The 17,616-nt window shown below is 39.9% G+C and overlaps 1 pseudogene across 1 annotated transcript; it reads right to left on the bottom strand.

Moving 5' to 3' along the window:
• Positions 1–9,507: 9,507 nt before the first annotated feature.
• LOC108634576 lies at positions 9,508–11,570 on the bottom strand (annotated as a pseudogene). The gene has a single exon (XR_001917653.1). The product of XR_001917653.1 is annotated as a heterogeneous nuclear ribonucleoprotein H-like (transcript).
• Between the last annotated feature and the right edge of the window lie 6,046 nt (positions 11,571–17,616).

The raw sequence follows: 17,616 nt of genomic DNA, 5'->3' as shown, positions 1-17,616 counted from the left end.
CCACAAAAGAAAGAACATTATACTGAGCAGTTAAACAAGATAAAATCATACATTGTTCACAAGTCACTACATTAGGTACATTTCTGGAATCATTGATGAAAAGAAAAACATAAAGAGAGGGTAGACAAGCCAAAATAGAGTAAATAGATTCATTTTCTGGTCGGAGTTTGAGCTGTAGCAGCTCTGTCAGTCCTGCCGGGATCTTGATGTTTATCTTGCCTCTCCTGCCGGCAGGCGCAGCAGCCCTCACCCCACCTTCTGCTGAACCGGCCTGGGCTCAGCAGCGACCAAGTGAGACAAAAATTTGAGCAAATAGTATACAGTATCCATATATCTCCTTTCCCCATCAACCCTCTATCTCATAGTTTTGCAGACGGATGCTGGAGCTGCTACCAGCTGCGAGTGCGACGCACTGGGTCCCGTCAGTCAGGCTGGTCCTGCCCGCGGCTTCCGGCGTGTGGCTGTTCTGGGCGGCGGCAGCAGAGGAACCAGGTGCCTGGGGGACTGCGACATGACGAATCAGCCTGTTCAGGATTCCAATTGGTGAATCTGCATCCTGTGGAAAAAATATAAACACCTCCTCAACCGCTAGTTAATATTGGGTCGGGACCTTTTTATTGTCTGGAAAGGAGGTCTTTTCACTTTACCAATGGCTTTACATTTTATCGTTCCAGACAAATCAGTATTTAATTTATTACAAAGAGATCATGTTGTAAAATCTGATGGGGGAAAACTATACTTAAATTCTCCTTTTTTTAATTTTTTGAATTTACAAAGCATGTGAGGGTAATTGAAGCAAAATTTGACCACAATAATTTCCTATAGCAATCTGCCAATCATCATCAAACATTTGAAAAGCATCAAGTTGTTCTCTGTTATATGTAATTAAAATTTTTGATGGCTCTTTACTAAACAATTTAATAAATCAATGTACTTGAATTAATCTGTATAATTAATATATTAATTAATATATATTGCAGCAATACAACATGCACACAAGTAATACCAACCAACACAAACAAATGCATTTTAATAATACATGTCTCACACACACAATATAATTATACAGTATATATAACATGTTATCACAGCATGCCAATCTATACCAATTAATATTAGCCACATGCATATTATATTACTGCAATATACATATTATGTATATATAATTATACAGTATACATTCAATATATATATATAATATACATATTAATTTATATATGAATTAATTAAGCATAGATCTATAAATAGAATTAGGTATACCCCTTTTTTTTTTGCACAGTGTAATTCCTTCATTTTCTGCATATTGGTGCTTTACCAACACTACAACCATAAAGAACACAATCTCAAGTACTGTACATTTTAGTTTGGGGAGACCATAGTCTACAGACTCATTTACTTATATTAGACAAGATTAACCCATTCAACTTACTGCAGTTTATAAATGCACATAAAATACAGAAATTGATGCAATTTAACAAAATCTGCAGAATCTTATTTTTTTTAATTCTTAGATTGTAATTTTTTTTTTCCTGCAGGTTTAATTACCAGTTCCCATGGTCACCAATGGTTATGGCTCAATTTAACTACACCAATTTATCAACCTTTCATATCCTTTAAGTAACATAAGTGAAAGTTATAATTTCTTATCAAAATGTTTAGGGTTTTCCAAATTTAAATATTTGCTCTCCCTCCTGCCCTCACCTTAAGATATTTCAAATAAAATAAAAATAACCACATCTCACCTGCAACATCCCTTAGCAATCATTTTATGTATAAAATTTTAACTATGCCCCCAGTTATTTTAAGACACAAAAATGGCTGCCTACCAATCTGTCTTGTCACAAGTTACAAATATTACATTTAAGAATTAACATGAGGGTTTCAAGTTTCTTCCAGTTTAGATATTTATACCTTTGTGCTTGTCTCTTCCGGATGTTACTGTAACATTGATATTTGTATAACCCATGTTTATGTACCTTATATGTAATCCTTTAAAACATTAGTAATTTAAAACACTAGTAGGTATACCTTTATTATATTTTATTTATTCCCATACCCAATGAGGCAAACTGTAATTAGGCAAATATATTTATATTATGTATTTATAACAATATGTGAAGTATTGTTAGTTGTACCCCCTATTGATAACTAAGAAATTGAAAAATCCCTTTTCCAAGCAACTCCTATTTGAAACAGCACGTCTCTCCCCCATAGGGTAAAGGGGAGCGAAGGAACAACATAGAGTTGGGAAGTTTTACAGGTATCCTCAAACGCCAATTTAATATTTTTGCACTTTTAACTACTGTGGGGACTTGAGGGCAAATGAAACAAAAGTTGACCCCTGAAATCTATCAGAGCAACTTGCCAATCATCACTATTTTGTAAAAGACTTGCAGTAGATCCTTATTGAATGGAATTACTTTATTTGTTACTTCTTTTTCAAAAAGTTCAACACTTTATTTTCTTCTTTTTGAAATTAATTGTGCCACCAAGCTGGGATAAGATAAAACTATTTTTCTTGCGGTCACTGGTAGATGGAACCAATGGGCCTTCTTGTCACGAGTATCTTGTTTTGTGGCAAGAATAATTTAATCTCATCTTTTGGTAATATTAATCTTAATTAACTGATCATTTAAAGCCTCATCTATTTTAACAAGAGTCAACTCTGTCTCACTAGTTAACTTTTTCTTAGGACTGGGATTGGGATTGTTTTTTAAGCAATCAAACAAAAGGCTTTAAATCTGCAGTAGTCAGTTTTAAATGTGGGCATATCCAATTAATATCCCCTAATAATTTTTGGAAATCATTTAAAGTTAGTAAACAATCTCCCTGCAGCTTTAATGGGGCATTATCAGTTTTCAACACTTTCGGCAAACCTAAATATAAGAAGCAAGTAAAGAACTGTTACAATATGTCTTTATAAGCTTTTCCAGTTATCCTTCTATGCCTAAATCTGGTCTATAGCTCTTTAGGTGACAAGTAACCATCTAGTCTTTGATTGAATACCTCCAGCAATGGGGAGCTCACTACTCATCAAGGTTTTAAACTCTTTCTCCACCTTTCCCTCTACAGCATTCCCATCCTGCATACCACTTTCTCTAATCCCACCAACTCATTTTCAGTAGTGTGTGTTGGCCAGGAGCTGGGCCAGTGTTTCCCAGCAATGAAAGAAACGTCTGTTCTAGTGTCTAACAGCCCTGCCATTTTATTTCCTTGAATTGAAAGATCTTTTAAAGACCTAGAAGCTGTAATTTTCTGCACCCAAAAAGCTACATCTAAATCCTCTGGGGACCCTAGCTTGAGAAGTCAAGGTTTTCCTTATTTGATAATAAGGTAAAAGCAAAAGCTGTGCTATTCTTTAACTTTTATTAATTTACACAGTTTTAGTAGGTGGCAAGATTAAAACTTTAATTTTCCTCAGTATAATCAGAATCTACTACACCAGACAACACTGAAATTCCTTGAAAAGAAAGCAAACTACGCCCTAACAGAAGTCTTACAATGTCCTCAGGCAGGGGGCTAGCCACTCCCGTTGGAATCGGAGTAACCAGCACGTCAGGGATTAATACTGTTGCCAAGTCTCCTTTTCGCTCTGCTTTTTTCCTAGCCTGGGGTTAATTGGCACAACTTGTTGTCTCTGTTTAGCAAGACATTGCTGGTAAAAATCTCCCATTTGGCCACGAGAGAAACATTTTTTATTTGTAGAATCTTTCTTATTACGATTATTTCTCTCTCTCTCTCTCTCTCTCTCTCTCTCTCTCTCTCTCCTTTTCTCTTTCCCTATGTCAACACGACAGGAAGCCTGACACTACTGTTACAGCTCGAGAGGATTGCAGACTTGCATGTCTCCACAGGAGATGAGGCCTGACTCCCCTGTTGAAACTCTGTAGGAACCCCGAGATCCATGTCAGCACTGGAGAGGAACACTGAGCTCCTGGCCTCAGCTGCAGATGAGGACCTAGGACCCAGCACAGACTGGAGGGGAATCTGGAGGGGCCCCTTGCAACTCGCATGGAGACTGGACTTCCCTGAGGCAACATGAGCGGTTCCCTGAGGTCCTCATCATAACTCGAGAGGAACCCCAAGTTTCTTGATGCAACTCGAGAAAAACCAAAAGATTCTCCCCTCCACACAAGATGAAGCCCTTTTCCACTGCGACATCTTGAGAGAAATCTCACCTGCCCTCTTGAGCCTCGAAAGGGTCCTTACATGCTGGATGCAACTCAAAAAGTTCCCCAACATACTCATCTCCATTCAAGAGGAATACTGAGGGTCCCGACACAACTCAAGAAGAGCCCTGTTTCCCTTCCTCATTTTGAGATGACGGTCCATTTCCCTACTTCGTCAGGAAAGGACTTCTGGCCTTCCCATCACACTGCAAGAGGAAATGGTCTCAACTTGAAAGTCGAGAGAAACGCGAGGGGTCGTGCCACCATTCCAAAAGACCCTGATTGCCAGGAGCCAGTAAGGGAGATCCTACCCAGGTCAGGGTCATGAAGAGAGACCTGACAGGGCAAGGCAAGTCAGGTCTCAAGTGATCCTCTGCCTGAGCATCTACCCTGAAACAAAAATCTGTCTGTTTACTGTCTGATATACTATACTCTTCTGACATTACAGGGGGCTATCCCCAACCACCTTTCTCTGGAAAATGTTAACTTACAGCTCCAGCTGGTCTCCTGCATATGAAAGGAGTGTCTCAGCCCAAATCCCTCTGATGGCTCTCTAACTTGCCTGACAGGTTCCCCCAGACTTTTACAACTTGTGAATTGTTTACAGCCCCCCAACCGCGAGAGGCATGCAGCTTAAAGCATCTTAAAGATATAGAGCCTTTTCCAAAAAGCTAGAAATTATATTGGTGATGGGATTCACTGTTGAGTCAATGACTGCTTCTAGGCCTCCCTAATCTTTATCTTCTAGGCACCTGAAGGATATAAGTCAATGTAATTGGGATATAGAAAAAGGAATACAATAGTTTTAATGTTAGTGACACTAGACTTTTGAGTTAATGAATTTTCTCTTTGTTATAAATCACTATACTCCTCTTTCCTTGTTATAAATTGTTGTGGCCTTGCTATGTAAGAATGTAACTTTATTTAGTGCTTTCTGAAAGCGGCACCAGACTTTGGGAAGAACAACACTATTAAGGCAAATAAGTTTTCTGGTTGACAGACCCATATCAGAAAAGGGCCGTAAAATGTTAATTGGCCTTCTGTCCAGAAGATGATGTAAATCACCTAAGACTTGTGTATACAGTTAGGTATGAAGAGAGAAAGCCTGGTCTCAATGAGTCAGGGCTGCTGACACTGCATAATTTTGTATTATCCATTGATCTCTATGTACAACCAAAAGTATAAAGAGCCTTACCGGAGAATAAAAGCTGGGTCAGTCACTGGAAAGACTGGTTTCCCCCGTGTTGACTCTCTCTCTTTCTCCCTCTCCCTCCCTCTCCTTTTCAGGCTGAATTCCCATCTGGGGCGTGGAGGCTCACCATGTATACTTACTTGCCCTGGCTTCTAAGACCAACGCGAGGGGGAGCCCAAGGCGGGGCTTCGCTATTCAAGTGGGCGCCGGTGGCCTAGGTAGATGGTGCTAACCTCTTGTCTCGGGCTTTTATCAGCTCTCCCCATAACCCAAGTTATTCAACATCTTTTCTCCACTAATTTTCCTACTATACTATTCTATCCTAATATTTATATTTCTAATTAAATAATTTTTTCTAAGATGTCAACTCCATCTCCCCTTCGAATTCTGTGGATCCACCGGGGCTGGATCCTGGCAAGTGGTGCCCAGAACAGGCTATTTGAAGGTAGGTCTCAGAAGTGGTCAGTAATTCGGGATGCATAGGTTGCCACTTGGCTTCCTATGACCCCGCTGCATAAGATAGGTACTGTTAGAAGGAGTGGGAAGTGTTTAAGGGTTGAAAGAAACCAAAGGGTTAAAAGAACCACACACCTTAGTGAAGAGTAGATGGGTTGAAAGAAACCCTCCTTGGCGAGGGTAGAAACCTTGACAAGGCAGACTTTCTATGGGTTGAAGGAAACCCCCTTCGGCAAGGTAGAAACCTTGAAAAGGCTGACTTTTATGGGTTGAAAAGGAACCCCCCCACCCTTGGCTAACATAAAACCCTTGACAAGGCAGACTTTTCTATAAAACTTAATTATCTGACGTGGGTGACAATCAGTTAAAAGAGCAACAGCTCTTTATAGAACTAATTTTGCAACTGTTAAACAAAAGAGAAATTAAAGTTAAAAAGGCTAGTATTTAATTCTTTCTTAAATTTGTATAAGAGCAATGTACTTGGTTTCCAAAAAGGGCACTGTTAATTTAGATACTTCGGTGAAGCTAGCAAAACAGCTAAAAACTTATTATACTTTGCATGGGCTTGTAAATGCTTTTGCTCCATGGAATATGATTAGAAAAGTTCTGGACCTCCGTCATGAGGCTGTTAGATAGCCTATGGGAGAGGCTATAGCGATGGATGGTAGTGGGTCTCCACCTTCTACTCAGATCATATTTTCTGCAATTGATAAAGAAAAGGAGGGATACTGTGCTCTACCTCCTGAGGAAGGAGAGGGTTTACAGGACACTACGGCCAGGCGCCCTGGCGAGTCCCCTCCCCCTCTACGAAAACCTTTAAAAATTTATCCAGCACTTTCTGATTTAAGGCCACCACCCCACCTCCACTTGTGCCTCCCCAGGGCTTAAGAACCCCCCACTTTGCATCCAAAGTCTCCCAGAACATTGCTTAAGGTTGAAAAAGATAGGGAAATATTTTTAAACAAAGGAGTTTTTAAAACAGAGCCTGCTCCTTGCAAAAAACCCCCTCAGGGGGGCCTCACCCAAGCAAAAAAAAAAAAAAAAAAGAGAGAAAAAGAAAAAAGAAATAAAAATAATCATAATAAAAAGGATTCGACAAATAAAAATTGTTTCTCTTATGGCCAAATAGAACATTTTTGCCAGCAATGTCCTGCTAAACAGAGACAACAAGCCATGCCAATCAACCCCAGGTATCTTAGGACTGGACCTCAGCTCCACCACTGCAACAATATTAACCCCTGACGTGCCGGTTACTCTGATTCCAATGGGAGTGGCTAACCCTCTGCCTGAGGGCATTGTAAGACTTGTGCTAGGGCGTAGCTTGCTTTCTTTTCAAGGAATTTCAGTGGTGTCTGGTGTAGTAGATTCTGATTACACTGAAAAAATTAAAGTTTTGATCTCGCCACCTACTAAAACTGTGCAAATTAATGAAGATTAAAGAATAACACAGCTTTTGCTTTTACCTAATAAGACAAGAAAAACCTTGACTTCTCAAGCTAGGGGCCCCAGAAGATTTGGATCTAGTGATTTAGCTTTTTAGGTGCAGGGAATTACAGCTTCTAGGCCTTTAAAAGATCTTTTAATTCAAGGATATAAAATGTCAGGGCTGTTAGACACTGGAACAGACGATTCTTGCATTGCTGGGAAAGACTGGCCCAGCTTCTGGCCAACACATACTACTGAAAATGAGTTGGTGAGATTAGAGAAAGTGATATGTGGGTTAGGAATGCTGCAAAGGAAAAGGTAAAGGAGAGTTTAAAACCTTGGTGAGTAGTGAGTTCCCTGTTGCTGGAGGTATTCAAGCAAAGATTAGATGGTTGCTTGCCATCCAAAAGGCTATAGACCAGTTTTGGGTTATGGAAGGATAACTGGAGAAGCTTATAAAGATATTGTGCAACACCTGTTTATTTGCTTCTCGTATTTAGGTCTGCCAAAAGTTTTGAAAACTGATAATTTCCCTTTGAAGCTGTAGAGAGATTGTTTACTAACTTTAAAATTATTTCCAAAAATTATTAGGGGATATTAATTCGATATGCCCATATTTAAAACTAACGACTGCAGATTTAAAGCCTTTTGTTTGATTGCTTAAAACACAATCCTAGGAGAGAGGGAAAGATGGCGGAGGAATAGGACGGGAAGATCACTTTCTCCCTCACAAATTCCTCAAAAGAACATTTCAATGCTGAGCAAACTCCACAAAACAACTTCTGTAGGCTAGCAGAGGACATCAGGCAACCAGAAAGGCAGACCATTGTCTTCAAAAACAGGTAGGAAAAAATATAAAAGATGAAAAAGGAGACAAAGGAGGTGGGGAGGGAGCTCCGTCCCGGGAAGGGAAGCCCGTCCCGGGAAGGGAATTTTAAGAAGAGAGGTTTCCAAACACCAGGAAACACTCTCCCTACCGAGTCTGTGGCGAGCCTTTGAAACACAGAGGGCAACATAACAGGAAGGAAAAATAGATAAATAATTAAAACCAACAGATTACAAGCCCAACAGTAACTCCCTCAGCGGAAAAGCAGCACAGATGCCTGCATTCGCCACTGGGAAGTGGGGGCAGGGCAGGGACGCGCGGGAGGCGCGGGCTGCAGAGCTTTGTAAGAATCGGGCAGGAACGCCCCACGCACAACCAGAACGATCTAACTTGGGCTAGCAAACCAGACTGGGGGATAGCTACCACGTGAAAAGCTCGAACATAAGACACCGCCAGGACCGAGCACAGAACAAAGGACGGAACGGAAAAAGCCGGCTGCAGACCATCCCCCGCCGGGGACAGGCAGCCAGAGCCGTAAGGACTGGAAAGGGGCAATTGCAGACCCGGAGAGACTTTACTTACCTAACTGCAAGCAGGCTCCTTTGCTAAGACTTCTGGGGGTGCTGGACAGTCACAATCTGCCTCACGGGGTGCGCCAGCGGTCCACCCAGAAAGCTGAGCAGCAGTGGCAGAAAAGGTGACAAGCTGCGGCGATCACGCTCGCCAAACTCCTGAGCTACTTGGACCTAGGAAGGGCACAAAGCACAGTCCCAGCCGAATTTGTGCCTCTGAGGGCTGCCTGAGCGCCGAACCTGAGCAGCTTGGACCGGGGAAGTGCACGCAGCCTAGGGCCGGCCCCAGACGGTTCCCGGCTGAGCATCGTAGAGCCGGAGCAGTTTGTGCGCTGCAAGAAAGGACAGGTCAAGCGGGGCTGAGATACGGTGTGCACACGACAGTGCTATTTGTTTGCAGCATCCCCCCTCCCCACAGCGCGACTGAACTAGTGAGCCTAAAAAACCAGCAAACAGAAGAAGTTAAACAGAGGGAACCACCTTGGAAGTGATCCCACACGGCCCATAACATCAGAGACGGGCCAGATATATTTTTACTATTTTTAAAATCATTCCTTTATTTTTTTTTTTTGCTTTTTTGTTTTTTTTTCTTTTTTTTCAAACTTTTTTAAAATTGTTAAGTCTTCTATTTCTCCTCTAAATTTTTATTTCTATAACCTATTATTACTATTTAAAAAAAAGACTTTTTTTTTTTTAAAGGCAAACACCATATATAGTCTTTGGATGGTTGTTGTTGGGTTTTTTTGTTTGTTTGTTTGTTTTTTAATAATTCTTTTTTTCTTTCTTCCTTTTTCCTTCTGCTTTTCTTTAATATAGTATCTTTGAAAATCTAACCTCTACTCTAGATTTTTAATCTTTGCTCTTAGGTTTTTTTTTTTTTGCAGTTTCTAAAAGGAAGATTTATTCAACAAGTTTCACTTAGCGCAATACACCTAAAAGGAAAATCACAATACAATGAAAAATTTAAATCAAGGCCTCAGAATTTCATACAAACACCAAGACCAGAATCCTAAAGTATTGGTATTGCGTGTCAAATTTCCCCCATTAACTTAAAAAAAAAAGCTTAAACTTACGTGCCATAGAGGTTATTAAATGAAACAAGAATTAACAAACATGCCAAATATTTCACTTTTAATTGTAGACACAGCTCCTATATTGAGTTTTACCAAAAAAAGCATGTCTTTCAACATGCATCCAGACAGTGTTCAATGTAATGTGATGTAAGAGCAACATTTAACATAATTCAACTGCTTTAACCTAAATACACTTACTGCTTAAGTACATCCTACAATAGAACTAACTTGAGAAAAGCTGAAAATTATTTAACAGTAATAGTTTACTCAACCTAGTTGTTACATCCTAGATGAATGTGTGTTCAAAAATACTGAACCTTAAGTCTTTAAAACAATCCTGATTTCCACTTAGAGTAAGCATAAATCACAAGCTTGTATTGCAAAACTGTTAAAACTTAAGTTTTTCTTTTAAAAAATGTTGACCAAGAGTCAGTGACCAGGGCCAGTTACACTCCCCATCCACCACTCATACTGGACATGCTAGACATCCCTCCCATTCCGTTCACTCCCACAGATGCTCGGCTTCCACTACTGTAGTAGCTGCTGCTCACTGCTCCTTGGCTGCCTATGCAATGTTTGATTGAAAATCACTGGAGTTTTCCTGTAAAACTTGGTCGTATCCACTCATGCTGCTCTGGCCACCATAGCCGCCTCCATAACCACCACTCAGCTGCTGGCTAGCTGGGCCACCGTAACTGGACTGGTTTGCATAAGCACCACCGCTTGCTCCTGCTGTAGAATTCAAGAAGAGTTCTACATATCTGTGTTGCATATTTGCTTTGTCTTTCGACATAGCTGCCACAGCATCTTCGTGAGTTGCAAACTCGACATCTGCTTCACCAGTTACTCTGCCATCAGGACCAATTTCAATATGTACTCTCACAGGGTTGAGTGGTGAAAAAAAATTATAAATGTCATTCTCAGTGGCTCTGTAAGGCAATCTCCGCATGTGTACACAGTGTCCTGTTGTGCTCTGGAAAGTAGAGCCACCATCCCCGTATCTGTGATCAGACATTCCTGAAAAACAGTAATTGAGGTCTCTTCCGAATCTATCTGACCCAAATCCATAGCCATCATTATAGCCATTATAATCATCATAGCCTCCATAACCTCCACCATAAGCACCACGCCTCATCCTTTCAAAGCCCGCTCCTCGTCCAATGCTGTTATACCCTCTGCCAGCCCCAGGTCTGTCACAGGGACCTGGTCGCTACATGGCCATAAGTTTTCGTGGTGGATCATAGTGAGTTCTAACTTCAGCTCGACAGCTCTTAAAGATTTCGATATACCTGTGCCCTATTATTTCCTTGTGTTTCTTTAGAGCCTTTTCAGCTATTTCCTGTGAAGCAAACTGCACGAAGGCCTCCCCCGTACTCCTCCCCTGGAAGTCCACCGGCAATGTTATCCCATTTGGCACGATTTCCAACCCTGAGAAGAACTGAACAATTTCTTCCTTGCTACATCCAAAGGGGAGTCCTCTAAGCCGTACAAAGCCATCATTGGCCGTGTCAGGACTATTTGGACCAGTATGCTTCAACACCCAATCCATTTCAACGTTGTTTGACTTGAATACTTCAACATATCTGTGTCCCATAGTTTCTCTGTCTTTTTTCAGGGCCAATTTGACTTCATCTTCTGATTCAAGTTCAACAAAAGCCTCTCCACTCGGTCTGCCTTCTCTGGTGTAGATGAAACGAATACCTTGAGCCCCATTTTGAATTTTGCAGTCAGAAAAAAACCGCTGCACTTCGTCTGCAGAGCAAGACCAAGGCAAGCCCCGGACCTTCACCACGAACCCCTCACCGCCTTCGGTGCCCAACATCATGGTCTCCTAGTGGGTGCTGGCGTCGAATCAGACTGCAAGACGGGGGACCACAGTCAGACCTGCAAACACAACTTCGGCGCAGCTGAGACGAAAATGCTCTTAGGTTTTTGTTGTCAATTTTGTACATTTAAAAACCCAAACTTCACTACCCAAGTTTACCTGAGAGCGAGATTACTGGCTTGACCACTCTCTCCTCCTCTGGACTCTCCTTTTTCTCCACCAGGTGGCCTCTGTCTCTTTTCTCCCCCATCTCTTCTCTATCCAACTCTGTGAATCTCTGTGTGTTCCAGATGGTAGAGAACACCTAAGGAACTGGTTACTGGCAGGATTTGTCTCTCTCCTACTCATTCCTCTCTCTTATCCTCCTGGTCACCTCTGTCTACTTCCTCCCTCTCCTCTTCCCTGTATAACTCTGTAAATACCTCTGAGTGGTCCAGACTATAGAGCGCACATAAGGAAGTGACTACTGACTAGCTTGCTCTCTCCTCTCTTGATCTCACCGCATCTCATTCCAGTTACCTCTAACTACCCCCTCCATCTTCTCTTCTCCTTGTAACTCAGTGAACCTCTCTGAGTGTCCCTCAATGTGGAGAAACTTTTCATCTTTAACCTAGATGTTTTATCATCGGTGCTGTATAGATGGAGAAGTCTAGAGGCTACTGTAAAAATAAAACTGAAAACCAGAAGCAGGAAGCTTAAATCCAAAGCCTGAAAACATTAGAGAACTCTTGAATTCAGGGAACATTAAGCAATAGGAGCTCATCAAATGCCTTCATACCTACACCGAAACCAAGCTTCACCCAAGGGCCAACAAGTTCCAAAACAAGACATACCACGCAAATTCTCCAGCAACACAGGAACACTCCCCTGAGCTTCAATATACAGGCAGCTCAAAATTATCCCAAAACCTTTGATGTCTCATAACCCATTACGGGTCACTCCACTGCACTCCAGAGAGAAGAAACCCAGCTCCACCCACCAAAACTCCAACACAAGCCTCCCTAACCAGGAAACCTTGACAAGCCACTGATAGAACCCCACCCAAAGTGAGGAAGCTCCATAATAAAGAGAACTCCACAAATTACCATAATATAAAAAGGCCACCCCAAACGCAGCAATATAACCAAGATGAAGAGACAGAGGAATACACAGCAGGTAAAGGAACAGGAGAGTTGCCCACTAAACCAAACAAAAGAGGAGGAAGTAGGGAATCTACCGGAGAAGGAATTCCAAATATTGATAGTGAAAATGATCTAAAATCTTGAAATCAAAATGGAATCACAGATAAATAGCCTAGAGACAAGGATTGAGAAGATGCAAGAAAGGTTTAACAAGGACATAGAAGAAATAAAAAAGAGTCAAAATATAATGAATAACGCAATAAATGAGATCAGAAACACTCTGGAGGCAACAAATAGTAGAATAACGGAGGCAGAAGATAGGATTAGTGAAATAGAAGATAGAATGGTAGAAATAAATGAATCAGAGAGGAAACAAGAAAAACGAATTAAAAGAAATGAGGACAATCTCAGAGACCTCCAGGACAATATGAAACGCTCCAACATTCGAATTATAGGAGTCCCAGAAGAAGAAGACAGAAAGAAAGATCATGAGAAAATCCTTGAGGAGATAATAGTTGAAAACTTCCCTAAAATGGGGAAGGAAATAATCACCCAAGTCCAAGAAACACAGAGAGTTCCAAATAGGATAAACCCAAGGTGAAACACCCCAAGACACATATTAATCAAATTAACAAAGATCAAACACAAAGAACAAATATTAAAAGCAGCAAGGGAAAAACAACAAATAACACACAAGGGGATTCCCATAAGGATAACAGCTGATCTTTCAATAGAAACTCTTTAGGCCAGGAGGGAATGGCAAGACATACTTAAAGTGATGAAAGAAAATAACCTACAGCCCAGATTACTGTACCCAGCAAGGATCTCATTCAAATACGAAGGAGAAATCAAAAGCTTTACAGACAAGCAAAAGCTGAGAGAATTCAGCACCACCAAACCAGCTCTCCAACAAATTCTAAAGGATATTCTCTAGACAGGAAACATGAAAAGGGTGTATAAACCCGAACCCAAAACAATAAAGTAAATGGTAACGGGATCATACTTATCAATAATTACCTTAAACGTAAATGGGTTGAACGCCCCAACCAAAAGACAAAGACTGGCCGAATGGATACTAAAACAAGACCCCTCTATATGCTGCTTACAAGAGACCCACCTCAAAACAAGGGACACATACAGACTGAAAGTGAAGGGCTGGAAAAAGATATACCACACAAATAGAGACCAAAAGAAAGCAGGAGTGGCAATACTCATATCCAATAAAATAGACTTTAAAACAAAGGCTGTGAAAAGAGACAAAGAAGGCCACTACATAATGATCAAAGGAACAATCCAAGAAGAAGATATAACAATTATAAATATATATATGCACCCAATATAGGAGCACCGCAATATGTAAGACAAATGCTAACACGTATGAAAGGGGAAATCAACAATAACACAATAATAGTGGGAGACTTTAACACCCCACTCACACCTATGGACAGATCAACTAAACAGAAAATTAACAAAGAAACGCAAACTTTAAATGATACATTAGATCAGTTAGACCTAATTGATATCTATAGGACATTTCACCCCAAAACAATGAATTTCACCTTTTTTTACGTGCTCATGGAACCTTCTCCAGGATAGATCACATCCTGGGCCATAAATCTAAACTTGATAAATTCAAAAAAATCGAAATCATTCCAAGCATCTTTTCTGACCATAATGCATTAAGATTAGATCTCAATTAAAGGAGAAAAACTATTAAAAATTCCAACATATGGAGGTTGAACAACACACTTCTGAATAACCAACAAATCACAGAAGAAATCAAAAAAGAAATCAAAATATGCATAGAAACTAATGAAAATGAAAACACAACAACCCAAAACCTGTGGGACACTATAAAAGCAGTGCTAAGAGGAAAGTTCATAGCAATACAGGCATACCTCAAGAAACAAGAAAAAAGTCAAATAAATAACCTAACTCTGCACCTAAAGCAACTAGAAAGGAAGAATTGGAGAACCCCAGAGTTAGTAGAAGGAAAGAAATCTTAAAAATTAGGGCAGAAATGAATGCAAAAGAAACAAAAGAGACCATAGCAAAAATCAACAAAGCCAAAAGCTGGTTCTTTGAAAGGATAAATAAAATTGACAGACCATTAGCCAGACTCATCAAGAAGCAAAGAGAGAAAAATCAAATCAATAAAATTAGAAATGAAAATGGAGAGATCACAACAGACAACACAGAAATACAAAGGATCATAAGAGACTACTATCCGCAGTTGTATGCCAATAAAATGGACAACGTGGAAGAAATGGACAAATTCTTAGAAAAGTACAACTTTCCAAAACTGAACCAGGAAGAAATAGAAAATCTTAACAGACCCACCACAAGCACAGAAATTGAAACTGTAATCAGAAATCTTCCAGCAAACAAAAGCCCAGGTCCAGACGGCTTCACAGCTGAATTCTACCAAAAATTTCGAGAAGAGCTAACACCTATCCTCCTCAAACTCTTCCAGAAAATTGCAGAGGAAGGTAAACTTCCAAACTCATTCTATGAGGCCACCATCACCCTAATACCAAAACCTGACAAAGATGTCACAAAAAAAGAAAACTACAGGCCAATATCACTGATGAACATAGATGCAAAAATCCTCAACAAAATTCTAGCAATCAGTATCCAACAACACATTAAAAAGATCATACACCATGACCAAGTGGGCTTTATCCCAGGGATGCAAGGATTCTTCAATATCCGCAAATCAATCAATGCAATTCACCACATTAACAAATTGAAAAATAAAAACCATATGATTATCTCAATAGATGCAGAGAAGGCCTTTGACAAAATTCAACATCCATTTATGATAAAAACTCTCCAGAAAGCAGGAATAGACGGAACATACCTCAACATAATAAAATCTATATATGACAAACCCACAGCAAACATTATCCTCAATGGTGAAAAATTGAAAGCATTTCCCCTAAAGTCAGGAACAAGACAAGGGTGTCCACTTTTACCGCTACTATTCAACATAGTTCTGGAAGTTTTGGCCACAGCAATCAGAGCAGAAAAAGAAATAAAAGGAATCCAAATTGGAAAAGAAGAAGTAAAACTCTCAATGTTTGCAGATGACATGATCCTCTACATGGAAAACCCTAAAGACTCCACCAGAAAATTACTAGAGCTAATCAATGAATATAGTAAAGTTGCAGGATATAAAATCAACACACAGAAATCCCTTGCATTCCTATACACGAATAATGAGAAAGTAGAAAAAGAAATTAAGGAAACAATTCCATTCACCATTACAACGAAAAGAATAAAATACTTAGGAATATATCTACCTAAAGAAACTAAAGACCTATATATAGAAAACTATAAAACACTGATGAAAGAAATCAAAGAGCACACTAATAGATGGAGAAATATACCATGTTCATGGATCGGAAGAATCAATATAGTGAAAATGAGTATACTACCCAAAGCAATTTACAAATTCAATGCAATCCCTATCAAGCTACCAGCCACATTTTTCACAGAACTAGAACAAATAATTTCAAGATTTGTATGGAAATACAAAAAACCTCGAATAGCCGAAGCAATCTTGAGAAAGAAGAATGGAACTGGAGGAATCAACTTGCCTGACTTCAATCTCTACTACAAAGCCACAGTCATCAAGACAGTATGGTACTGGCACAAAGACAGACATATAGATCAGTGGAACAAAATAGAAAGCCCAGAGATAAATCCACACACATATGGACACCTTATCTTTGACAAAGGAGGCAAGAATATACAATGGAGTAAAGACAATCTCTTTAACAAGTGGTGCTGGGAAAACTGGTCAACCACTTGTAAAAGAATGAAACTAGATCACTTTCTAACACCGCACACAAAAATAAACTCAAAATGGATTAAAGATCTAAATGTAAGACCAGAAACTATAAAACTCCTAGAGGAGAATATAGGCAAAACACTCTCCGACATAAATCACAGCAGGATCCTCTATGATCCACCTCCCAGAATTCTGGAAATAAAAGCAAAAATAAACAAATGGGATCTAATTAAAATTAAAAGCTTCTGCACAACAAAGGAAAATATAAGCAAGGTGAAAAGACAGCCTTCTGAATGGGAGAAATTAATAGCAAATGAAGCAACTGACAAACAACTAATCTCAAAAATATACAAGCAACTTATGCAGCTCAATTCCAGAAAAATAAACGACCCAATCAAAAAATGGACCAAAGAACTAAATAGACATTTCTCCAAAGAAGACATACGGATGGCTAACAAACACATGAAAAGATGCTCAACATCACTCATTAATAGAGAAATGCAAATCAAAACCACAATGAGGTACCACTTCACACCAGTCAGAATGGCTGCGATCCAAAAATCTGCAAGCAATAAATGCTGGAGAGGGTGTGGAGAAAAGGGAACCCTCCTACACTGTTGGTGGGAATGCAAACTAGTACAGCCACTATGGAGAACAGTGTGGAGATTCCTTAAAAAATTGCAAATAGAACTACCTTATGACCCAGCAATCCCACTGCTGGGCATACACACCGAGGAAACCAGAATTGAAAGAGACACCTGTACCCCAATGTTCATCGCAGCACTGTTTATAATAGCCAGGACATGGAAACAACCTAGATGTCCATCAGCAGATGAATGGATAAGAAAGCTGTGGTACATATACACAATGGAGTATTACTCAGCCATAAAAAAGAATTCATTTGAATCAGTTCTGATGAGATGGATGAAACTGGAGCTGATTATACAGAGTGAAGTAAGCCAGAAAGAAAAAAACCAATACAGTATACTAACACATATATATGGAATTTAGAAAGATGGCAATGACAACCCTGTATGCAAGACAGGAAAAAAGACACAGATGTGTATAACGGACTTTTGGACTCAGAGGGAGAGGGAGAGGGTGGGATGATTTGGGAGAATGGCATTCTAACATGTATACTATCATATAAGAATTGAATCGCCA

This window comes from Capra hircus, unplaced genomic scaffold (assembly GCF_001704415.2).
Source record: "Capra hircus breed San Clemente unplaced genomic scaffold, ASM170441v1, whole genome shotgun sequence".
NCBI lineage: Eukaryota > Metazoa > Chordata > Mammalia > Artiodactyla > Bovidae > Capra > Capra hircus.
This window is presented reverse-complemented; position numbering and strand designations above follow the sequence as displayed.